Below are 26,619 nucleotides of genomic sequence, written 5' to 3'. Positions count from 1 at the left end.
AATTTTTAAAAAAATACTTCCCAATTGGTAAAACGAATCAGTTTCGTAAAGCTATAACCAGTTTTTCTTAAATTGAGGGAGAACAATTTCACGAGTCTTGGGAGAGATTGAAAGATCTTCTCCGCAAGTGTCCCCATCACCAGGTGCCTCATTGGCAGTTGGTGCAGTATTTTTATGACGGGCTTACTGAAAAGCATCGTCAAATGGTTGATTCGTCTTGTGGGGGCACTTTTATGCTCAAGAGTGAGGACGAGGCATGGTCTCTATTCGAGACCTTGAGTGAAAACACGATGCATCATAATTTGTCTTCACGGCTCGATAGGACTACATCTCTGCCTAGGGGTCCTAGGAAAGTTGGGATTTCCGAAGTAGGGTCTGAGTTAGAATTGCGTACCAAGGTTGACCAGTTGACTAGGAAGTTAGATCAATTCCTAGCCAATTCCTCGAGAAATCCAATAGAAAGAGTGTGCGAACTATGTGCTAGCCCTGCACACTGTGTTGCGGATTGTCCGCCAGTGCCATTATATCCTGAATTAGTTCAGGAGCAGGTGAATACTGCCCAAGGTTTTGCTAAACCCATGCCCGATTCATTTACATCCTCATATAACCCAGGTTGGCGAAACCAATCCATTCTCCTATCCCATCAGCCCTCCCAGACACAGTATAGACCCAGTAACCCTTCACAAGGTTACTCGCATCCTATATTTCTACAGGTTCATCCCCAGTATTGTCTACCTTCTCCTTAGGAGCCCATTCCAAGTTCATCATTTCAAGAGAAGATGTTAGAAGCCTTTTCTGATATCAAGGCCACTCTTTGTTCCCATACACAGTCAATAGCTAAGCTAGAGACTCAAATGGGACAATTAGCTCAGACATTGAGTAGGCAAAGCCAGGGGAACCTTCATAGTCAGCCTGTTGTCTCTAAGGGAGAGGATTCCATGTCATTTGGCTTGCAACCCACTGATTCACATCATGAGCAAGTCAAATCTGTTACATCCCTTCAGTATGGGAAGGTGTGTCACTCCACTCGAGAATCGACTCATGAACCCCATATCATTTCTACTGACGAGTCGATCTCCATGATACCTCAGAAAAAGGGGCCTTACTCACATCATGCATTTTCATCATATAGTGCTCCATTTTTTCAGCCTTTAGGATCACCAATTTTTAGTAAGCAAGAGGTTCAAATGCAGAAAGTGCTTGACCAAGTCAAGCCAGATCATATTCACCACTTGTCTGAAGTTGCATTCATTGATAATCGGTCGGTCCTAGACTCTCGATTCTTGACCAGTCTCTCAGATGAGACTAATCTCTGTTCTTCACGTCGAGAGAGTTTTGATACTACAGTTAGAGGTAGACGGGATGGAAACACAGTGTGTAGTGTCACAGATGACACTCTTTCTATATAGAGCCTCATTGAGCAGTACTTCATGTCCATTGATCTCATGGACGATGAAGGTTTTTCCAGGGATCCGTCTGGCTGGGGACGTGAAACTTAGCGCTTTATGGGAGGCAACCCATATCTTGTATATTATTAGATTTGCTTAGAATTTATAGATTTTATTTTGTTTTTACTTTTTAGTTTTCTTCATGAGTTTTTCATGTTCTTTTTGTTTCATTCATGAGTTTGATGTTTTGTCATGTATACATTGCATTCATTACATTCATAGAACGTGTATTTTTAATTCATGTCAGGTCATTCTACTCTTTTCCCTCAATTATTTTCTCTCATGTGCATTCACGTAGTTTCATATAAGCATGGGGGAGTGCCACTGGGACAGTGTCATATAAGCATGGGGGAGGGTGTAGTTTGCACACCTTGATATTTCTGTTTACGTTCTTGTACATGTTTACATATCTCTCATGAAAAGTAGATTTTTAAAGAAAGAGTTTGAACTTATATGAATGCTATTTCAAATCTGATGTTTTTAGAGGATTTTTAAGCCCCACGAAATTTTTTTCTGACATAGATCTAAAAATTATGGTTGTTTATGCGAATTTCAAAGAAATGATGATAGATACATGTTATAATTTATTTTGAATCACAAATATGAATATGCACAATTCTATTTTTGAAAAACTAAGCAAATGAACAAAAGCGTAAAAATGAGCTCAAAACAAAAAAAATATAGCATGAGTTAGGTTGTTTGGATAATTCCACAATCATTAGTAGATGGAACTTAGATGTAAGTTGAAACTTTTAATTCCATTTTCGAAAAGGAGAGTGGAAAACTTCATGATCATAAGTAACTGAGAACAGATACAAGTTGAAATGTTTGACTCTCATGTTATAAGGGTGAATGAAGGAAGTCACTTTTATGTCTTAGTTGATATCTTTTGGTATGTATTGAAAAAGTATAGAAGATATTAACATTGCACAAGGCATAAAAGCAGACCACACGCAAGCTATAAGAGAAGAATAAGTACGCAAAAAGAAAAAGCGTGAAAAAAATGAAAAAATTGAGAAAAGAGCTGAAAAAGAAAGAAAAGTTCAGTGCTTAGAAGTATGATTGAGAAAACCTGTGCAGAAAACATATGAGTGAGGATAAGTAAATAATAATATGTTTTTATTGGATTTTCTAAGAATAAAACATAAATAATTGTGATATTTAGAAAAGTGAAAGAAATTCTTTTCTGTGGTGGTGCATAAAAGACTCTAATTATATTTCGATTTTGAAATAATAGGAAATATTTGTGAAAACAAAGTCTTTAATGAATTTTCGGAGGAGGTTCTCCAGACTGATGTCCCCTTCCAAGCCGAGGTAGAAGTTCTGCCTGGTGTACGACCTTTTTCCTTTGTCACGGATTTGCAGGTCTTTGACTATTTTGGTCAAGGCTTGGATCGAATCATCTGCGGGGGCCCAATACTTGGGCTTGTTCACTGACACTGGCTCTTCCACTGGCCTCTTGGATTGTCGCAAATGTTTCGGGATGTAGATCAGCTGCTCTTCTTAAGAATTCTCTTCTGCTGACTCGAAATCTTCGGAAGTACTGTCACGCTGTACTTTCTGCTTGCTGATTTTAATGGGTTTCTTCATGGGTTTCTTCTTGGCTTTGCTCTTAGAAGCTGCCTTCTTGGGAACAATCTTAGCCTGTTCTGCCATCATTTTGGTCATCATTTTTTGGAAGACTCGGTACATGGCTGGGTCGACGTCGCTCTCATCCTCTGAGTCATGCTTTTTGGAATTTCTAGGAGAGTTCATCTCCTCTGGTTCGCTGTCACTGTGCCGTTGAGCCGCCTTCTTATCAGCCCTTGTCTGAACCATTTTTCAGATGCCAAAGTTTTCCTGCGGAAATATGGGAATGGTTAGAGTATGGAGAAGCTTTTTTGAAAAATTATAACTTTTTGAGGAAAAAGAATGAAGGATTTCAGCAGACAATTTCAAGAGATTATCCCATTACCCAAAATTGGGTCATCACACGATTTGTGATAATTGTGTTACCATTTGATGATAACAGAGAAATGTGCCTTGTTACCTAGGCGAGGTCGTCCACCATGATAAAATATATTGAAGATAAATGTGAGAGGAATGCCCCTTTTACCCGGGATGAGGTCGTCACCAAAAAGTTGTGACTATTTGTGCTATATAAACAAAATACAAGAAACAAAATTTTGACCAAAAAGTAATTTTTATTGATATTTTTAACATTCAAAGAAAAAGAGAGGGTGGGCAGACAGTTTGCCACCACTCTCGATATTCAGATGATACATTTGGCCCAAGAAATATAGACAGAGAAACAAAGGAGTCCCAGGTATATTTAGTGACGTGGTATGCCCCAGACCACTGATCTGACTGCAGGTTGAATTCTGGCATGTTGCCTGTCGGGAAACGGGTGTTGGCACGAACCTGCCGCTGCGAAAACTGCCTAAGACATCGTTCCGGCTGATAATCAACACAAAAGAAAGGGCCCATCAACCTTTAACGCTTGTCGCGAGCGTAGGTGTATCGAGGGACGGTCTCTCTTCCGTCGAAGAAATCCCAAGTAATATCCTCCTGATGTAGTTTCTCGATCAAAGCTAGGCACTGAATGGCTGACTTCGGCTACTTACTGTTGAATCTGAAAGAACTGGCCTTCGAGGGAACGTGTCGCAGGAACCACGACTGCAGGGCGTAGGTGCATCCTTCTACCAGAATGGTCTCCCCAAGAGCAAATCGAGCCAAGCCTCTGTAAAGAAAAGCTAATGCTGCCATAGAAATTGATAGCTGACGGGTCTGCTTGCTTCCCCATCTTTGAAAGAGATGGGCAATTCTGATATCTATGAAATTCTGACCATCTTGAAAGAAAGCTAACCCCACTGTGCACAGGATTATGGCATGCTGAATTCTGTCTTTCGCTGCTCGAGACAGAGTGCCAACCTCTTTATAGGCTCCGTACTTGTGATATAGTTCGAATAGGTCAATGAATTGATTCCCACCAATCTCAGTGAGAGGCCAGGATCTGCTCCCTGTTGCTCTGGCCAAGGCTTCTCGAACATCCACCCCTTTGATGTTGATCAAAAACTGCTGCTCGACAGGATCATCTGGCTGACCGGCTGGTTCGGGCAATCCCATGATATCGTTGAACTCATCCATCAGTAGAGTCATCTCTCCCCAAGGAAACCAGAATGTGCAGGTACGTGGATTCCACCGCTCTGCCATAGCTTGAATCAAAGCTCCATTGATGGTTCGCTTGCCTACCGCTCATGCCATCTCCAACCCACAGTCATCCAAGTGGTCTGGGAACATACATGAGAAGGTGGCGAACCAAGAATAATACCACCGAGAGAAGAAAGATCGAGACTGGATGACCCGCAGATCCGGGGATCCATCCTGAATCTGATAGAAGACATGATCTCGGAGAAAGACAACATCGAGAGAATCGGACGCCATTGGAATGATACTGGGGCAAAGAAGAAATAAGGAGAATTAGATAGAATCCAGGACTTTATGAATAGACTCTTGAAGAATCAAACCTGGAATTTTTTTGAAAAGGTTGATGAATTTTTAAAGGAATTTTCCAGGGTTTTTGAAGAAAATTTGATCTAAAAGAGAAAAGAAATGTAGGTAGAGAGAAATATACACCTGGGGCTTTTGAAAATAAGGGTAAGTTTTGAATAATACACCCAGGGTTTTTGAAAAGGGTTTGATATATATATATATATGAAAGAATAAGAGAGTTATCATACAACTAAAGCTGCACAAACAAGGATGCGCACATAGCACTCTCTAAAGGCTGACTCTAAATGCAATAGTTGAAATGGCTTGTAGGACCTTAATCCTAACTCTAGGGTTCAGATCATCTGATTCCAATCAAGATACGCCGATATACCCAAGCCGAAGCTCGAAGTACGTGGCATAGAAATATTTCTCCGGTTCTAAGGTAATGGCTTCCCAATATCCTTGAGCACCTACCGATATACCTCGGACTATGACCCTTAGGTACGTGGTAGGGGGGCGCAAACCCAAATAAGTGGTCCAGTTGGGAGGCTCTCTCCCGAACTATGGTTCAGTGAGACAGCCCAGCAACGTGAAGACTGGGACAATATAGGTAAGGAGGTTTTCAAAATATGTTCAACATGCAAGAAATCAGATGGCTCTAATCCAAGTCCTAAAAGAGATGGATTAAAATGAAGAGAAGCATACACTTGCATACATTGTTTTGCATTCAATCCTTAGAATTGAGGAGAGTTGTATTTAAGACCTAAGTCTAAAGTGAGCATGGAATAATCTCCTCAATATGGTCCTACCAAACCATACTTAAATCCTATATGCAAATGATGTCAGCTTAGGACAGAGTCTAGGCTCCTAAGGTTTGCATGGAAATGAAGCTGACATTTGAAGAATAAAGACTTTAGATAAGATCAAAGCAAAGCAAAAGGCAAAAATCCGACTGAACAAAGACGAGTCCCATCACGGTCGCCAAAATTGTGATCATCGCAAAATTTTTCCTCTCTTGTGGTTTCTCTCTCTTCCTTCTCTTTTCCTTTCCAACCTTTATTTCCTCCTTTTTGAAGGGAGAAAGTAAAAGGGCAGAAAGAAAGAGAGAAGAGAAAAGAAGAAGAGAAGAGGAATTCTTTTGTGGGGTCCACTTGACCTTAATTTTGAAAATATTTGAAATAACTCGCCTCCGTTTTGAAATATTTGCCAGAAAACTGGGAGACGGGATCCGCTCGTCGGTACGAGGTTCGACCGTTCCTGGCGCCTTTACCAGGGGTAATCGAACCAAGGGTCGAATTTTATGTCTTTTATTTTGCTAAGAAATTATCTAAGTATTTATCCTAAGTCTAGATGCACAAAGAATCATGCTTGTGCAAATGCAAGGATGTATACTCTTTTCGAAAATGATTTGAAAAAATCCCAAGTATTTTTGAGATGAATGTGATCATAGTAGTGAAGAAATGGTTTCTAACTTAGAACTTTAAGATTTAAAGTTCTAAGTTTTTTTGGAAATAATCAAGAGCTTGGGAAAATAAATCTAGATTTGGAAAGAGATGAAGTTTGAGATAAAAGAAGAAGAAAGGAATTTTCAAAGTCATAAATGGACTTTGAATTTAGAATTTTGGATGAATATTTTGAAAATTGAATTGAATTCTGGCTTTTGAAGCTTTGAAATCAGAGTAAAATGTGAGAAATCAAAGTAGACTTTAAGAAGTAAGATTGATTTGAAAGTTGGGAATTTGAGATAGAATTTGAATCTAAAATTCTGAATGAAATTGGATTTAAGAATTGGGGATCTGAGATGGAATTGGATCTGAAGTTTTGAATGGAATTGGATCCAAGATTTAGAATCCAATATGAAATTTGGATCTAAAGTCTGAGATCCAAAGTGGAACTGGGTTCTGGTTCCTACAATGGATTTTGGATCTGAAGTCTGAGATCCAAAGTATAATTGGATTCTGGATCCTAGAATAGATTTGGACCTGAAGTCTAAGATCCAAGGTGAATTGGGTTCTGGATCCTAAGAATGGGTTTTGGATCTAAAATCTGAGATCCAAGATGAGATTGGATTCTGGATCCTAGAATAGATTTTGGATCTGAAGTTTGAGATCCAATGTAGAATTGGATTCTGGATCCTAGAATGGATTTTGGATCTGAATCTGAGGTGAATTGGGTTCTGGATCCTAAAGAATAGATTTGAATCTGAAGTCTGAGATCCAAAGTGAAGTTTGGATTCTGGACCCTAAAATGGAATCGAATCTGAATCTGAGATCCAAAGTAGAATGGGATTCTGGATCCTAAATGGAATTTGGATCTGTAATCTGGGATCCAAAGTAGAATGGGGATCTGGATCCTAGGATGGATTTTGGATCTGAAGTCTGAGATCCAAGGTGAAGTGGGATTCATACTTGGAAATCTGGATCCAAGTTGAGATTAACTTTGGATTTGGGCTTTGGAAAGTCCAAATGGGACTTTTTGAATATGGATCTGGGTTTTGAAAACCCAGATTGAATTTAAAATTTAGGAAAGGTCAAGCTTTTGAGATTCAGAATCAATCTAAAACTGTGGTTTTTGAATTTGAAGATAAGAAGATGAACTTGATTTTGAGAATGAATCAAAGATTTCAAAGTTTGAATGGAACTTTGAAATTGAACTTTTGAATTGAATTGGAATTTTGGAGTTTGAAAAATAGTTTTGAAATTCCAAAGTCAAATTGGACTTTGAAATTGAGATAGAATTGGAATAGAAATAGAAGCTTGAAGAAAGATGTTCAAAATCACTTGGGTTTTTGAAAAGAATTTTTGAAAATATGATGTAATTTTATTCTAAATGATGAATGAATTTAAATAACTTTGAAAAGCTATTCCATTCCTCAGATGAATTAAAATAAGATTGAAGATATAATACATCCTTGACTATGGTCATTGAATGTATTATATAGTAATCTATATTTAAATTCTAGTGAAGAATAAAACACATTTTTGTGCTTTTATAGAGTTTAAAATGAAATTAACTCTCAATATACCCTGACTATGGCCATTGGTATATATATTGAATTAATTCTAAGTTAGACTCTAATAAAGGGTGAAATATTTGAAAATATAATGATTTTTGAAAAGGATCCAGTGTGGATCCAGTGTTATTTCATAAAAGATAAAAATACTAAGTTTTGTTTAGATCCTGACTATGGCCATTGATGTAAATCATCAACTTAGGATTAATTACCTCTTACGAAATGGTGCACGTGCCATTTGTGCTTCACCATTGTGAGAATTTGAGAAATAAAGGCAAAAATGCATGAAAACAAGTAATTCAATGATATTTACAATGCTCATTCATTCTATCTAAAATAGGAATGTAAATTTTCATTCAAATCTAGCTATTACAACATGTAAAATCAAATTTACAACCCCAAGTAATGATATATTTCACAGTTTTCCTGAAAAACAAACAGGTTAGTAATGAAAAGAGAAGGAAAATCACATATGTCATATAGAAATCAAATAGTGAAAAGATATGTATGACAAAAATGATGGAAATGATATATGTATACCTATATACATATATATATATATATATACATATATAGGTGTATTCACATGTATATAAGTATGTATAGGTATATATACATACATATATATATGAGGGTATATACAATAGGAAGATGTGCTGAGGTGATAAATTCAGATTGTAGTAGATAAGGGACAATAACAAGGAGGGAATGAAGATTGTACAGTGCTATGGCAGTTGGAGGTGGGAGCTGGATGGAGTTGCAAGGATGTAACTGTGCTTCTGTGTAAAAAAAAAATGGAAGTGTGAGGATGCTGTGAGGAAGTGATAGTGACAATAGGTAATGTGGAGTGTAGATGTTAAGTGTGGGAATCAGTGATTTTGGAAGTCCTAATAAAGATTTAGATGGGAATGTGCAACAGTGATAGAGAAGAAGCCGAGAGATAACAGTGGGGGTTGTGCATTATGTGGCGGGGGATCACAACAGTCTCTTAACTTATTGTGTCATAAGCACACAGGAGACCATAACAGCCATGGGGCTTGCTGTGCAGTAATGTCACTGTAGGGACAACCGTGTGAGTACCAGTCCGGGGTAGTAATAGGTAGATATGTAAGGGCTGGAAGCACCAAGGGTGTGGACAAAGTATTTTGCAGGTAGTGCTAAGTGTAACTAGCTGTGGGGCTAAATAGAGCTGTGGTATTGAAAACACAGGTGGTGATACTGTGAGAGTGTGGTGAGTAGATACAACAGGGGTAGTGAATTGCAGCAAACATTGCTACATATGACAGGTAGGTTACTGAGTGACATTTGCAATGCTGGGAATTGTAGATGCTAAATTGGCATGGCCGCAATAGCGACAGGTGATTTGAAGGCCTTCAATAGATGGAACGTGGTGATTTGAAAACAGTTTGCAAAAAAAAAATACTGTAAAACGCAGGTGATATGCACTATCACGGATACTTGGAAATGGAAGACTTACAAAATGAGGCACTGTACAATGAATATATGTTGTGAAACGAGGAGTAGTTCATAGTGGGTATATGGCAATGAGGGGTGCTTCAGAAATTTACAGCAGTAAATATTGAAAAGATCTAGTGTCTGCTTTTTATAACTAAATACAAGAAAGGTAAGGATATAGGTGGCAGAGGTTTAGAAGGCATTGCCAAATACAACATGCTATCATAACACCCTGGCAATATACCTGCTGAAACTGATTTTTATGTTATTGACTTCTTTCATCCTTACCCACCTCATTTCTTTATGACCTTCAGAACTTGAACCACTGAATCCTCCCCAGATTGAATCATGAATTGATGCATATTGACCGGACTGGGATATGTGAAATACACGTGATGCCATGACTGGAATAGTGACAGTGTCAATGATGTGCAGGTAAACAAAACTTGCATCCTGTAAATACTACATTACCTGGCAATCCCAGCCATATTTCCTACGTTCAGGTACTTTTTCATTCATGCTGGCAGATAAGATGGAATTTAAGCTGGAAGGTAAGATGCTTGTGTATACAAAGGGATGATGGCCATTGTGAAAGTGTAGACACAGAATAGGGAAACTGAAGGTAAACCAGTATGGTGGACACTGTGCCATGAGCACAGAGAAAGTAATAGGCGTTGGCTCTGGGCAGCAGTCGGCTGGAGCTGAGTGTGGGTATTGCTATAGCTGAGGCAATGGTGTATTATCTATGGGTATTATATGATTTCTTTTTTTTTCTTTTTTTTTTTTTGCAGGTGGAAGATGAATGGGAAGTGAAAGTGGAGATATTGATAGTGCTGTGATGATATCATAAGAAGTGATGAAGGTGAGTTGAAGGTTGGTGTTGCGAGTTGCTGTAGACCTAACAGATGCTGGATGTTACAGAGGTGCAACACAGGGGCCAGTTAGTAGACTACAGTAGGGGGTAGCATTGCTGTAAGCGGCAAGGGTGCTGCTGAGTAAAATCTGTAAAAGTGGCACAGTCTTAATGAAACTTCAAATAATTTCATGTTAATAGAAAGTATAGGCCTGATCATAAAAGAGAAAGAGATCCCAAACACTAAAATATATGGATATTGAAACCTTAAAACTCTATAATACAACAGCTTTTATCCTTACCTTAGCTACTGAATCAAAATGATGGATGAAATCTGCAGACCCTGTGCTGCTAGTCACCTGAAATTACTTTTCAGATCGAGATTCTATAGAGCAGAATAAATCAGTCAGTCAATCAACCCCCATTTTACCGAGAGTAACACAAGAACTTTGAAAAAAATATATAATCTATTCAGGGTAAATATTTCATGAATGATAGATTTATTAAGATAGAATTAAATACTCTAATACCAAAGAGGGATTTTCTAATAAATCGTTTTCATGGGCTGATCAATCAAACAAATACCATACCATTTTTTTTTTATAGAAGAAAGAGATTCTGCATCAAATGGCTCAATCCTCTTGAACCTGTTATTTCTCGAGAACTTCTATGTGATTTCAAGAGCCAAAGATGCAGATATATTGAATTTTCACCTTGGCACCCATGCTTTGGATGTGCTTCTTGGAAACTTGATGGCAGGTGATATCGGTATGGTGATATCTGTTATGTTGGTCTCATTTGCCAGAATCTCCTTTTAGATATTACAATGTCATAACAAACACATTTATTTGGAAGATCTAAGAATTGTAGCCAAGCTTCCTTCATCAATAACAATATTGGTTTTCAAATTGACACCGGTATACATAGCAACACATCAATAATATGAATCAGGAGGGTATGCAGATGCAGAATGGTGCTAAATGTTGGGGGATCACCCTAGACACGACTGAACTATGATGTAGATGGGATTGGTTTTGGATATAAACCCCTGCGGTAAGGACAAAATACATCCAATAATGTTCGATACGCCTGTATGGTGCATCAATGGATGCCATTTTCTTCTCTTTTCCCGCCTTCTTTTTTTTTTTTTTAAACATTTAGTGGGAATATCCTATGGACACTGGGTGATGAGACTCAACAGATGGGACGATGCTAACAGGCTTGCATCATCCAATTTATTTGAATATGAATGATCGATTCTCTAGTACCAAAATAGAGATTTTGGTGCTTATGGGAGATTGATCATATATTGTTTTGGGAGGAAATTGGTCTAATGCCAGTGGAATAGCTTAAACCAGATCTCACACATACCTAATACAAACCATATAATTGCTGGGTGAAAATATTGAGACCCGAATGTTTTGTAGAAATAACAGGGTAACGGGATGAAACCAAAATACCAAAACGCAGGAATCCTGCACCCAAATGCTGGAGAAGGAAAGCATAAAACACCATAGGTGAACCTAAAGAAGACCGAGGATGATTTATGAGCTAATCGGATAATAAATAATAATAAATAAATAATAATAAAAAAAATGAAATGTGGGAATGAGGTTGTTCATTTGCTATAGCATAGGGAGGTTTTGAGGTTACTATAGGCAACTTAAAAACCTTCCATGGTGCATTACTGGAAGCCCGAAACGGAAAAATCAAAGAAGATCAGAAAAGTGAAAGGAGATAAGGGAGGCTCACCGGGATGTTGCAGGGACTTTGATAATGGATAACAGCGGATGATGGATTAGCCGAGACTTCCTTGATCAAGTGAGGGATGTATATCGGCAATGGATCCTTCAGCAAAAGCCTCCTTGGCAGAGAGTGCGATGATGATGGATTTTGTCGATTTTAGCAGAGAAACTCGGCGATTGATCGGTATTCACCAGAAAAAATGGATGCGTGAAAGTAGATTGATTGCAATGGATCCCAATCAAAGATGACCGAGGTCTCTTTTTAAGGAGGGCGAAGATGGCTGTTGAAGATTGAGGGCGGAGAGGAGAAGCGAGCCTGCGGCCGTTTGTGATTTTTCCAATTTCTCAAAAGAAGGCCCCTTTTTAGAAAATTTTTAAAAAATGGTTTGAATGTGAGGTTTTCAGAAAAATTGTATAAAAAAGGTTTCAAAAAGTTCGAGAATCACTCGTTTTTTTCTTGTAGCTTTTCTCAAATTTTTGGTCTTTTATGTTATTTTTCCAATTTTTTGTATTTTTGGAATAAAATCCTAAATTTTGTGAGAAAACAAAGATTGTAACTAATTTTTTGTATTTTTGCAAAATATTTATAAAAGGGATTTTTTCTGAGAATTTAAAAGCTATTTTGAGAAAAATTCTTCAGAAAATGCATTAGGATCCAGGTTTTGAGGAAATGTGGATTTAAAACACTGGATTCGGATCCGGAATTGAATTTGAATACATCAATATGGAATTTAATTCAGAAAATCTGAAGAATGACTGAAATTCAGTTTTGAAAACACTTTGATTTTCTCAGAAGATGGAGTCAGGGCAAAAGGGGCATTTTTACAAAACTTTGAAAAATTTGGGGTGTTCATATAGTACCCACTCAGGTTAAGAGTCAAACATGTACTTTCTGCGAGAGGTCATTGATTTCAAAAAACTATTTCAGTCTCAACAATGAGACGCCCAAGATCATCCCTTTTCCAAGCTTTAGGGAACCCCATTGTCCTCCTTTCGCACACCCCTTTCAGATTTGTTCGTCCAAACTCTGAAAGTCCCATCATGGTTTCTTCGTTCGAGGATTCCATTTGGTTGTCCCCTTCAGGCTAAGGGTTAAGACTGAACCTCACCCCTCGAGGTATCTTCCGTTTTCAGATTTGGGTTAAACCTGAGTCTCGTTCTGACGAGGTTCCTCGTTCTTGATGAGGTGTTTCCTTCAAGTCCCATCAAAGAGGGGCATCTGTGAACACCCCAAATTTTTCAAAATCTTTTAAATATTCCCTTCTTGCCCCTAAATTCATTTTTTTTTTAGCAAAATGAGTCATTTTTTAAATCTAAATTCCAGCTCATTTCTCAAGCTTCACTGAAATTAAATTCATTCTATATGTCTAAATTGATTTCGGATCTGGATCCATTGTCCAGATCCAAATCTGAGTCTCATTGTCCAAATTTTAAATTAAAATTATAGAAAATACCAAAAATAGTTTTAAATAGCTCGGACAGTCCATCCGACATTCGTTTGGATCCATTGCATTGTATTCCTCGATTCGAGTTTTAAAACTCGAACTTTTTCTCAAAACTTGGGTCCAAACCCACTTTCTGAAGAAATTTCTCCAAAATGGTATGAAATTCTCGGAAAAACACTCTTTGTAAATATTTCTCAGAAAAATACAAAAATTTAGTGTTCAAAACTTTGTTTTTCTTTTAAAATCTTAGTTTTCTACTACAAAAAATACAAAAAAAATGGAAAAGCAATACAAAAATCAAAAAAATTGAGGAAAGCAAATGGTTTTAAAACTTGAAAATGGAATTTTTGCCAAAAACCTCCTTTTTGACCATTTTTATTTTTTTACAAAAGTTCTTTGAAGGGGGCCTTCTTTTGGAAATTTGGAAAAGAGGCAACGGCCACTTTCCCGCGCACTTCCCCCCTCAGTCCGACCCTTCATCTTCAAACAAACTTCTTCTCCCTCAACCCCTCATCTTCAACCAACAACCCTTCTCTCGAAACCTCCCTTTGCTCTTTAAAAGGAGAGCACGCAGGAGGGAGAGGGGATCACTTCTTCACCCTCTCATATTTTCCATTATGATCCATTCTTCACCACTCGATCGGTTTTCTTCTGAAGGAAGGACTTCAATACATTTTCCTCACTTCAACATTTCTTTTTCACGGATCTTGCTTTTTCTCTCATCGATTTCTTCCCCTCTGAGTCACTGAAAAGGCCCCGGCTCCTTCTCTCAGAATTCTTGCAAGCAAGGTAGGTTCCTATTAACAATCTCTCTGATTGTTTTATGTTGATTTGTGTTTTAAGCATCTTCTTCCTCTGTTTCACATAAGCACCATATGCCTCATTGGTTCGTCTGTAGCAAGACCAATTGGCATATTGCTACAGGAATCTGGCCTTCTGCAGGGTCACATTTTCTTGGGTTTTCTACATTGTTAAAAGAGTTTGCATTCGATCAATCACTTAATCACATTTTATTTTATCCGTTTTATTACTTTTTTCACCATATCTAATGTCTTTTCCAGTTTGATTTACTTATTTACTTATTTATTTATTATTATTTTTTTTTATCATTCGTTGAGCTACATCGTTCGATTCCATCCATTTTGATTGGCATCTCTCAGCCATCAACCTAATTCCATTTTGCCTGGACCTAATTCACGGTGAAATTCATCTGTTCTACAGTGGATTTCATCGTGAGTTCATCTTCTATGAAGATCGCCCTTATATTCACGGTGGAAGTCAATATCGACATTCCATTACAGCAGTTGGTGATCTGGAATCCAGATCAGAGCTGCTATGAGACCCATCATCTGGTCTAGAGTTGCTGAACAAATGTCTCTGTGTCGGTTGGTATTCGGCATAGCTTTTATCCTTCACAAGAGGTTGATCTGAAACTAAATCAGAGTTGTTGGGGAACGCTTTACCCAATCTGATTGGAAAAATTTCACTGACAACGGCTGGAATTCCCCTGATTTACTGTAAGAGCCGTCCTACGGCTGGATTTCCCCTGCTAAAGAGGGAGCTCTACTTTGATTTATAACCACATTCGTTGCTCAGTCATCCATAGAACCATTTTTTTTACTTGCATTTGGTTTGGTATATATATATATATACATATATATATATATATATATATATTTTCCCTTTTTTTTGTCATAGAGTCCATTACGGTATAGGTTTATGCTTCATCATAACATAAACTTATGCTCTTGTTTTCCTGTATCTTTATTATAGTGTAGGTTTATACTTAGGAAAATTTATTTCCAGAAGCTTGTTACAATATAGGCTCATACCATTGCCATGGTATAAGCATTTGTTTTCTCTCTCTATGGTCCATTATAGCAGGTATAGGCATATTTTCACTCATATTTTGTTACAACACACATATGCTTTATTCTCTAAGACTTGTTACAATACATATGTGTCCTCTCCTTTATAGATTTCATTTGAACGTATATAGATTTTCATTCCCTGTATAGCCTAGATCCATGATTTACCTGTCATTTCTCATCTTCAGCGTGAGTATGTGGTTTGTTCCAGGAGTTTTTTTTTTAATATTTCATCTTAAAAGGTGCTTATATTTCGTCCACAGTATGTCATCTCTCATAAATTGTGTTAATCATATACACCATTTCCCTGCCTTCCACAACACACAATATTCATTTTTTTTTCTTTCTCTCTTTTATTGTAATTTGTGTGTTTTCTTTTTTTTTTTACAACACCTACATGAAAGCACAACATCTCACTCAGAAGTGTTTGCTGAGATGATGGTTAAAATCTCGCAACTCGATCTGACAGCAGCTTATTACCACGCAAAGATCTATGACATCCAGCCTAGGAGCCAGTTAGAAGCTATAAGCTTCTACTTGCCCTTGTACTTACATCTTTTAAGTGGCAAATACCTTATCGTGTTAAGCAATTTACCTGTAAAACCTCAAGCCATTGTTGTGAAAGGACATCTGTGAATGTTCTATCACAAGGGCAAGTAAATTCTATTCTTATTGATGATTGTCCTAAAGATGGAGGCTACGGAAGAAAGTGATGAAGTGGGGTTTTATGTTACTCAAAGCTAGCTCAATAAATGATATTGAGAAGGATTATAATATGAGGGTTGTATGTGAGGCGACTATATCATTGAGCACATAGATCTGTTTGGTTGTACTTAAGTGGTTGATTTTTATTTCGTCAATCTATTATGCTAGGCTTATACCATCCCCTGCACATCCATGCTATGGCACCTGTGGCAGCACCCATATATCATTGCATCTTTCATATTACACCCATCACTTTTTGCATCATTCACCTGCTGTAATCACACTTCACCTGTTATATGCACTGTACATATATGTTATGTATCCATACTACCACCTTCAAAACCACCTCCAAAATCAGTCATCAAAAATGGTCATTCTAAGAAGAGGCTGGCTTCAAGAATGAAAGATTTTCATGAGAATGGTAATCTACATAACATGGTGTCCAGCAGTGGACAACATCATACAATGATTGCTCCAGAAATTCACTTAGTTGAAGAGGTTTCAAAACAGAGTTCACCACTCTGCTTGGATGTTGAGGTTGATGCGAGTTCAGCTACTGCTGCTTCTGCAACTGCAATAAAGGAAGGGATAGAGGAAGCAGAAGCCGAGCTAAAGATTGCAAAAGAATCCAGGGAAAGAAGAAGAAACACTCTAAAAAGCAATAAGAAGTTGGCAGACAGAGAAGGGCTGTAACCTGTTGCCCTGTTGTTCTATCTCTCATCCTCATTTGCACACCTGCTGCACTTACACTCCCACACACCTCACCACCGTATAGCATACTTGTTGATAGTACTTTTTCCTATTGTGCACTCATTCACTAGCATCACTAATACCCTCTGTTCCATTTGCTACCTGCTGCAAGTCATACCTTTCTTCTTCGGTCATTGTCATTCACCACCCTCTTCGCACCAACACAATATCACAACTACCTTTTGCACAACACTACTTTACATATCCCAGCCATATAGCCCTATGTGCCACACATTTACTTATGTACCCATATCTCAACACCTTCACTCCATCTTCCACACACTTACAGCAGTATCTAACACTGTTGTAGCTTTCCCTATACCTTCAGCAATGGCCATGACACTCCCCATGTGCAAATGCCTAGCACAACCCTTACCCTGTTGTAAATTTTTCACAAGAGCACAGCAGTACCCATGAGCTTAGGGTACAGCCCATGATCACCTCTTCTTCTGCTAACACTCACCTCTACTTAGATGGTTGCCACTTCACCATGTTTAGCACTTACAACTCCTTTATCATGATAAATTTCTACATTTATCCACTTATTCAAGGCTTGTAGACTCTAGCATTGTTCTTATCCACCTATGTTGCACGTAGGTCATATGTGGTTTATATATAGGTATATATATATATATATATATATATATATATATATATATATATATATATATATATATATACGCATATATATACATACATATATATATACCCATATACATATGTGTTTGTAAGTAGGTATGTGTGTATCTGCATGGAGATATGACCATATCACTTCTTACATCTTAAAATCATAAATATCTTGACATATGGGCACCTCACATTTGGTATAGTTTAAATGTGCAATTCCCTTTTGCTTTCATACTAACTGTATTATTTTGCAGGGGATATGTAGAAAAGATCATTATTTGGAGTTATAAATTCAATTTCGTATATTGTAATAGCTAGATCTTAATGAGAATTTACATTTCCTGTTTTAGATAGAATGAATGAACATTGTAAATATCATAAATTGCTTATTTTCATGCATTTCTGCCTTTATTTCTCAAATTCTCACAAATGGCTACACGAATGGCACGTGCACCATTTCGTAAGAGGTAAATTAATCCTAAGTTAATGATTTACATCAACGGCCATAGTCGGGATGTAAACAAGACTTAGGATTTTTATCTTTTATGAAATAACATTGGGTCCACACTGGATCCATTCTCAGAACTCATCATATTTTTCTTAAATATTTTCTTCTTTTATCAGAATTTAACTTAAAATTAACTCAAAACATATACCAATGGCTATAGTCAGGGTATATTGAGAGTTCATTTCATTTTAAATTCTATAAAAGCACCAAATGTATTTCATTCTTCTCTTGAATCTAAATATAGATTATTATATAATACATTCAATGACCATAGTCAAGGATGTATTATATCTTCAATCTTATTTTAATTCATTTAAAGAATGGAATAGCTTTTCAAAATCCAATTTCAAATTCTTTAAATTCATTCATCATTTAGGATATAACTGCATCATATTTTCAAAATTCCTTTTTCAAAAACTCCAAGTGATGTAAATATCTTCCTCAATCTATCTTCAATTCTTATAAAATACAATTCATCCTTTCATTTTCAAATTCAATTTCATTTTCAATCTCAAAGTTCAATTTAACTTTGAGATTTCAAAGTCATTTTTATATTCAAATTCAAATCAGATTTCAAAGTTCAATTTGACTTTGAAATTCCAAATTCATTTTATATTCAAAACTCCAATCAAAATCAAAGTTCAATTTAACTTTGAGATTCTTGATTCATCTTCTAAATTCCAAATTCAAACTTCAAAATTCAAGGTCTAATTTGACTTTGAAATTCATTTGTATATTCAAGATTCAAATTCTAAATTTCATTTTTTTAAAGTTTAATTCAAATTTGGAAGTTCTTGATTCATCTTCTGAATTTAACAACTCCAAATCCATTTTAGGATCCAGGATTCAACACTCAAATTGGATCTCAGACTTTAGATCCAATTCCCCTTTAGGATCCAGAATCCAAATTTCACTTTGGATCTTAGACTTCAGATCCAATCCCATTTTAGGATCCAGAATCCAATTCCACTTTTGGATCTCATATTTCAGATCCAATTCCATTTTAGGATTCAGAACTCAACTTCCATCTTGGATCTCAGACTTCAGATCCAAAATTTCCTTTAGGATCCAGAATCCAAATTTCACCTTGGATCTCAGACATCAGATCCAATTCCACTTTAGGATCTAGAATCCAAAATCTACTTTGGATCTTAGACTTCAGATCCAAATCCATTTTAGGGTCCAGAACTTAATCACACTTTGGATTTCAGACTTTAGATCCAAATCCATCTTAGGATCCAGAACCCAATTTTACATCGGATCCCAGATCTTAAATCCATTTTAAGATCCAATTCCATTTCAAAATCTAGATTTCAAATCCAAGTCCATTTCCAGATCTCATTTGAACTCCCTAAATCCATTTCTATTTTTAAATACGCTTGATTTTCTCAGATCCATTCTAAGATTCAAGTTCAATATCACTTCAAAATTTCATCTTCTTCTTCTCTTAAATCCATGATTAAATTCAAAGTCCATTTCTGACTTTAAAACTTCATTTCCTTTCATTTCAAAGTTTTAAATCATTCTTTCTCGAAGTCAAGATTTATTTTTCCAACTCTGATTTACTCCAAAAAAAACTTAGAACTTCTCTAATCTATCTCAAGTTCTAAGTTAGATTCATTCATTTCTTCACTCCTTTACCAAGTTCATCTTAGAATACTTGGAAATTTCTAAATCAGTTTTCAAAAGAGCATACATCCTTGTATTGCACAAGCATGATTCTTTGTGCATTTAGAGTTAGAATAAATTCTTAGATTATATTTAGGCAAAGCAAAAGGCATAGATTCGATCCTTGGTTCGATTACCCCTGGTAAAGGCGCCAGGAACGGTCGAACCTCGTACCGACAAGCGAATCCCGTCTCTCCATTTTTCCGCAATAATTTTCAAAACGGAGGCGAGTTAAATTTCTAAGTATTTTTCAAATTAAGGTCAAGTGAGACCGCGCAAAAGAGTTTCTCTTCTCTTTTTCTTTCTTTTTTTTCTCTTCTCTTCTCTCTTTCTTTTCTTTATTTTATTTTACTCCCTTCAAAAAGGAGGAAAATAGAGGTTAGAAAAGGAAAAGAGAAGGAAGAGAGAGAAACCACAAAAGAGGAAAATTTTTTGCGATGATCACAACAGGGGAGGAACTTCTGGCTGAATCTATATTCATTTCATCAGTAGAGAATCAAGTTTCCACAGGTTGTACAAGGGAGGAATTTCTGGCTGAATCTATATTCATTTCATCAGTAGAGGTACCCCTGATGGTGAAATTAAAAATAGATAGTTTCTTTCTTTTAAAATGACTTAGACTAAGTGTTTTCCCTTTCATTCCCATGTATCTTACAAATGCTAATCATCAGTTTTATCGTGGATGAAGAGTCAAGTTTCCACAGGTTGAGCAGGGGAGTGTATTATTTTCACTGGTTCTGCATCATCTTGCATTTTATTTTATTTTATTTTATTTTACTGATGGATTAGAGATATTGGGTTCACATTTTACAGTAGTAATCATCTAAAGACATTTAAAAGGGATGATTGGAATTACAATGTCTTGATTTACTATGAAAAGCTTTGATCTGTTGTATGATTGTTTTTATGATTTGTTGTACACTTCAAGTTCAGAGATTGCCAAAAGGCTTTGATCTGTTGTATGATCATTCTTAGGGAACTGATTCATTTATCGACTTGCTGCCATCATCATCACAGCTACATCGTCATTAGTATTCTCTTTATTATCTCACGCCCACCCCACTGATGCACCTTCAACTACAGCAGTGCTTAGCACTGCTGTGTCTTTCCATAAGATTTACAGTAGTGATGCGTCCCTTGGCACTGCAGCAGTGCTGGGCACTGCTGTAGCTTCTAACCTATCTAGAGCAGTGCCAAAGTACTGTTGTGGTTTCTTTTGCCTACACTTACAACAACACATGGCATGGCAACAACTCTAATCAATCACCTCATTTACTGCACTATGTAACACATCAGCTCCCTGCACCCTCCATTCTCCATTAACACCTTCATTTGCAGTCATTCGCAACTGCTACCATACTAGCTCCACTTACATTTGCTGCAGTTATCCGCTTCATCTTCCTTCACTAGTACAACATTTCAAGTTTTTGCATGTTAATGCACTATGGCATTTACACTCCCTGTCACCAACACCAGTCATCATGACACAGCACCTGTCACACACTTCTACTTCATCTACACATAGCATATATATATATATATATATATACCTACATGCCTCCTTGCCACAAGCTGCATCCACGTGCATATTTTAACCAGCATCCCCTTCCAGCATCCTTACCATTCCATCTACAGACCCCTTCCTTCCATCACTTCATCCAGCTGCCACCAGAATTTCCCTCATGATAATATTCCAGCCACACCAACGTTACACAACACATGTGTTGTTAATACCTGCTGCTAAAACTCTCACTGTGTACAACCGTCACCATGCATTACCCAATCCCCTAGCATCTACCTCCATTATTGTGCCATAGTTTCTTAAAAACACTTTTCAGCATAAGTAATAAGTGGTTGCAGCTCCATAAGCATGCAGTGCATTCCATTTGTCATATCACATTGCATTTCCATATCATCCTATCCTCTTTCCTTTTATCAGGTAGCAAACTTATTTTAGTAAGATGTACGAGTGAATATTCCATCAAGTATATCCTAGGTTCAAAATGGCTTCTTATATATATCTTGTGCTAACATGAATTTTGCAGGAATCATATGGAAAATGCTGCGTTTCTTCCTAACTTAAGGACTTTTGTAAATTCTATTTCAAGTTCAAAGTTGTGGTAGCTAAATATTAAATTTCCAGCCCTAGATTAGAATGGATGAGCATATAAATAACATTTGTTTCATTATTTTCCTTTGTTTCTGAAAATTCACAAATGGAAGCACAAATGGCACGTGCACCATTCTAATAAGAGGTGATTAAATTCTAAATTGATGATTTGCATCAATGGCCATAGTCAGGATGTGAACAAGACTTAGAATCTTCATCTTTTATGGAATAACACTGGATCTACACTGGATCTCTGTCTAAAATCATCATATTTTTAAATATTTTCTTCTTTTATCAGAGTTTTACTTAAAATTAACTCAATATATATATCAATGGACATAGTCAGGATATATTGAGAGTTAATTTCATTTTAAACTCTGTAAAAGCACCAAAATATATCTTATTCTTCATCTGAATTCAAATATGATTATTATATGATATATTCAATGACCATAGTCAGAGATATATTATATCTTCAACCTATTTGCATTCATTTAAAGAATGAAATATGACTTTCAAATCCAATTTCAAAATTCTTTAAATTCATTCATCATTTAGGATAGAATTGCATCATATTTTCAAAATTCTTTTTTTCAAAATCCAAGTGATCTTGAATATCCTTCTTCAATCTCTATTTCAATTCATACTTCTATCTTATTTCAAAAATTTAAATTTCCTTTTCAAAGTCCAATTTTGACTTTGAAATTTCAAAGTCAATTCTATACTCAAAATTCCATTTTCAAATTCAAGACCAATCTCAAAGTTTCGATTAAACTTTGAGATCTCTGATTCTCCTTCTGATTCAAACTTCAAATTCAGAGTCCAAATTGACTTTGAAATTTGTATATTCAAAATTCAATTTCTAAATTTCAAATCAAATTTTAAAATTCAACTCAAGTTTGGAATTCTAAATTCATTTTCAAGATTCAAATTCAAATTCAAAATTCAACTCAATATTTCAAATTCAATTTCAAAGTTCAAATTAACTTTGAAATCTCTGATTCATCCTCTAAATTTAAAACTTTAGAAATCCAATTCTAAAATTAGAATCCAACTCCATTTAGGATTCCAGAATTCAATCTCATTTGGAATTTTAGACTTCAGATGCAAAACCCATTTTAGGATCCAGAATCCAATTCCATCTTGGATCTCAGACTTCGGATCCAAATTTCATTTCAAATTTTTGGATCCAATTCCATCTTGGAACTTAGACTTCAGATCCAAATTCCATCTTAGATTCCTGACCTTGGATCCAATTCTATTTAGGATCCAAAATTCAACTTCATCTTGGATCTCAGATTTCAGATCCAATTCTCATTTAGGATTCTAGATCCAGAGTTCAACTTCATCTTGGATCTCAGACTTTAGATCCAATTCCATTTGGGATTCAAGAATTCAACTCCACCTTGGATCTCAGACTTTAGATCCAAAATCCATTTAGAATTCAAACTTTGGATTCAAATTCCATCTTGAATCCCAGATTTTAAATCCAATTCCATTCCCAATTCTAGATTTCAAATCCAGATCTATTGTAACGCCCCGGATTTTCAAAACAAAGCTAAGTTAAAAATTCATGAATTTCTTTTTTTTTCTTTGCAGCGGAACTTAGAAAAGCTTTTAGCAGCGGAATCAGACGATAATGAGTCGTCAGTTTTAGAAAACTTCGAGCACGTTGCAGGTATGTGGCCAAGCAAATCATTGACCACCAAAGTGTTCCATTTTATCGAAAACACATGTTTATTACAACACTACTGCTTAGAAAAGCAGTGTGGGTTCAATAAAAGGAAGCAGTACAACTCTGTCTAGAGAAACCCTGGAACTCGATGCCGCCTTGCTCCGCATATCGCCACGCAGGTACAACACTTGAAATCCCCATTAAACGGGGTCAGAACCACTGATGGTCTGGTAAGCATGCAATCATGTACCCATTCAACTCAAGCAATGCGTTTTGACCACTCAGGGTCGCAGTTCGTAATAGCGACGCTCAAGCCTCCAAGACTTAGCATATATCGCAAGAGCCTCCTCAGGGCTATGAGTTGAACATTCGCTCAAGTCTTCACGACTTAGCCTTGACCTCTCCCGGGTCTCAAAGTGATGTCTAGATCAAGTCTTCATACTTGGCACATCTGTATCCTACGTATCTAAGGACAGCTTCTCGAGCTTCGCTTAGTCGTGCGGATGCAACACGGGTCTTTGCCCAGTCGGTCCAGTAGTATACCGAACATGACACCTTCACAAAGGTTATGCAGGACTGACTCAACAACGGCCATTCACGCATACATTCAAGCATCGCTAAACCTAAGCTAATGCTTTGTTTCGATAATTAACCTCTTCCACCCTTGGTACGCGGGCAAAGCATTGTCCGGGCATCAACGCGACGTTCTGGGGTTGATTATTCTATGTATTTTTTATATACCTCAGAGGCCTGTTTACCCTATCCATAGTAGGATAGTGTGTTTCAACTGGGAGAACCCTACTAGGCCCATATTCGGATGCATCCTCTACTTGCAGTAGTTGGGTTCAATCCTTAGATCTTAAGGATAACCACGACCCCAAAACCCATGAGTGACTGAGGCCATCGTGGACTCTATCAGGTCCAAAGTAAAATACGTGTCACACAAGGTTGTACCATCACTGTCATTCCACAGTGAGCATAATTCCTGAAGGGGTCTGCCCGTCTTACAATTACTTGGACAGAATCTGCATATGATTTAGACAGCCTGTGCCTTAGCACTACGGGAGTATGTACCCGACCCCATTCAGTTCGCCCCAACACAGTCATTACTGAGGGGGTACCCCTAACACGATTTTCAACCGCGGGGTATATGCGACCTTAAGTCTTATTCATATGCATGCAAAACACCGCTCTTGGCACTTAGGCCACCACGAGCATCACACCTCTTTGTGTGGAAACAACACACTCTGGCTCTTCGACCCTTACGAGTCTGGTTGCATAACCGTTCTCAATGAGCATGCATATGACTCAATCTAATTAGATCGGCTACTCGGCGTATTTTTACGGAATGAGTCCAAACCTAGTCAAGGTGCAACCTCTACTCCGGCTCAGCGGCCCTTATGAGCAAGGTGCCCTCGTAGGCACAAGGATACAAGTTGTTCTGGCATCGTTCTATCAACAGATACCATTATGTCGTTCAACTGGTTCTGGCAGCTCTTCTGCCAACCATTTCGTCAGCACCTCCCCTGCTCCATCGGCAGTGGTGCGACGAACCCTTCTACGTTGTAGAGGGCATTCCATGAACCGGGTAGCACTCTGCTATATGTCAGAGTATCCTGCTATGTTCTTTCTGAGCTATTCTTAGCTTCTTCAGAAATTTCTGCAGCACTTCCTCTCTTTTACGGAGAAAGCGTGCGTTTCTTTTATCCATTTCAGCGACATCTCCCCTCTTTGGTAGGAAATCGCCACGCTTAATTCGAGGAAATGGATGCGCATCATTGTGCGTACTTTGTATCCATCAAGGTTGCAGGAACCCTGGGCCATAGCCAGGCCATACGTAATTGACTTAGTCTTTACGTAAAGAGCATTTTGCCAAAAACCGAAGCCTTTCCAATAGGGGCTTCATTCGTCAAGCAGAATCTTGAACGAGGAACGGTAAGGGAATCACATGGGTGATTTGGAGTTGATCTCCATTTGAACGCTCATTTACGCGCCATATATGTAGTATAAGCAGAAGCCTGTGCTTTATACAGCGGCGGCGTAAAGGAAATGCATATACTATTGTTCAGGGTGTGTAACTGAACAAAATATTCTACATATATAACAAAACAGGAGCCTTGGCATCATTCGGCGCGACGGCGTAAGTAAATGCATAATCGGAAGTGCATTAATCGAAAAGTGCAGAAAGTAGGGAGCCTTGGCATCATACGACGCGACGGCAAAGGTAAATTACATAGCCTGTGCAATATAGGGCGCGTCAGTAGATATACACCTAGATCTGTATCCAACGATAGTTACGAGGCGAGCGAGTGAACACTGAAGTGTCCTAGAGGGCTTAACCAAGAACTAGGGCGAGATACTATTTTTGAAGAACGCATATACTGCGCATTCGAATATATATATCTGACAATAGTTACGATGCGAGCGCGTGAACACCGAAGCGTCCTAGATGGCTCTACCAAGAACTAAAGCAAAATACTACTTCAGAAAGTATATGCTATATACAAACAATCAAATACTTGAGAGAGATGGATTAATGAAGCGAACTTACTTCAATTTGAGGAAGAAACGACTCTGATTGCTTCAAACGCTTCGAACGAGGCTCGACTTTGAAAAAGGATCAACTCTAGACTTCGAACGAAAAAGGACTTGGACTTTGACTTTGAACCAAACCAGGTTCAAGTCAAGTCAACTGGGTTTAGACTTAGGTCAGGTAAGTTCAGACCTAGGTCAGGTGGGCTCAGGCTAAGTCAGGCAGGCTAAGACCAGATTAGGCAGGCTCAGGCTAAGTCAAGCAGGCTCAGACCAGGTCAGGCAGGCTCAGACCAGGTCAGGTGGGCTCAGGTGGGCTAGGCTAGGTAGGGGAGGTTTGGAAAAAGGAGGAGAGAGAGAGGGGTTGGCGATTTTCTAAAGGAGGGGGGGTCCTCTATTTATAAGGGAGGTTGCTTAGGGGCTAAGCAACCCCATTTACCCAAATACCCCTGGCTTTTCTGAGAATCCCTTCTATGGAAGGTGCTGGAACATGCTGGAAGGTGCTGGAAGGCTCTGAATATTCTAGAATATTCTAGAATATTCTAGAATATTCTAGAATATTCTAGAATATTTTCTGAGAAATATTTCTGTGGGTCCCACCAATATTTTTGTGGGTACCGTAAAAATTTTGGGTTTTTGGCGATTTTTTTTCCAAAAATTCTGAGTACGCCATTCTCTTTGTATTGACGTAACTAAGAAAGTTGGCTCGCAGGAATCCTTTGATTTCGTGCAGATAGGAAATTATG

Source organism: Nuphar pumila, chromosome 9 (genome assembly GCF_984573655.1).
Source record: "Nuphar pumila chromosome 9, dmNupPumi1.hap1.1, whole genome shotgun sequence".
Lineage (NCBI taxonomy): Eukaryota > Viridiplantae > Streptophyta > Magnoliopsida > Nymphaeales > Nymphaeaceae > Nuphar > Nuphar pumila.
The sequence above is the reverse complement of the archived record's forward strand: the minus strand, read 5'-3'. Positions refer to the sequence as shown.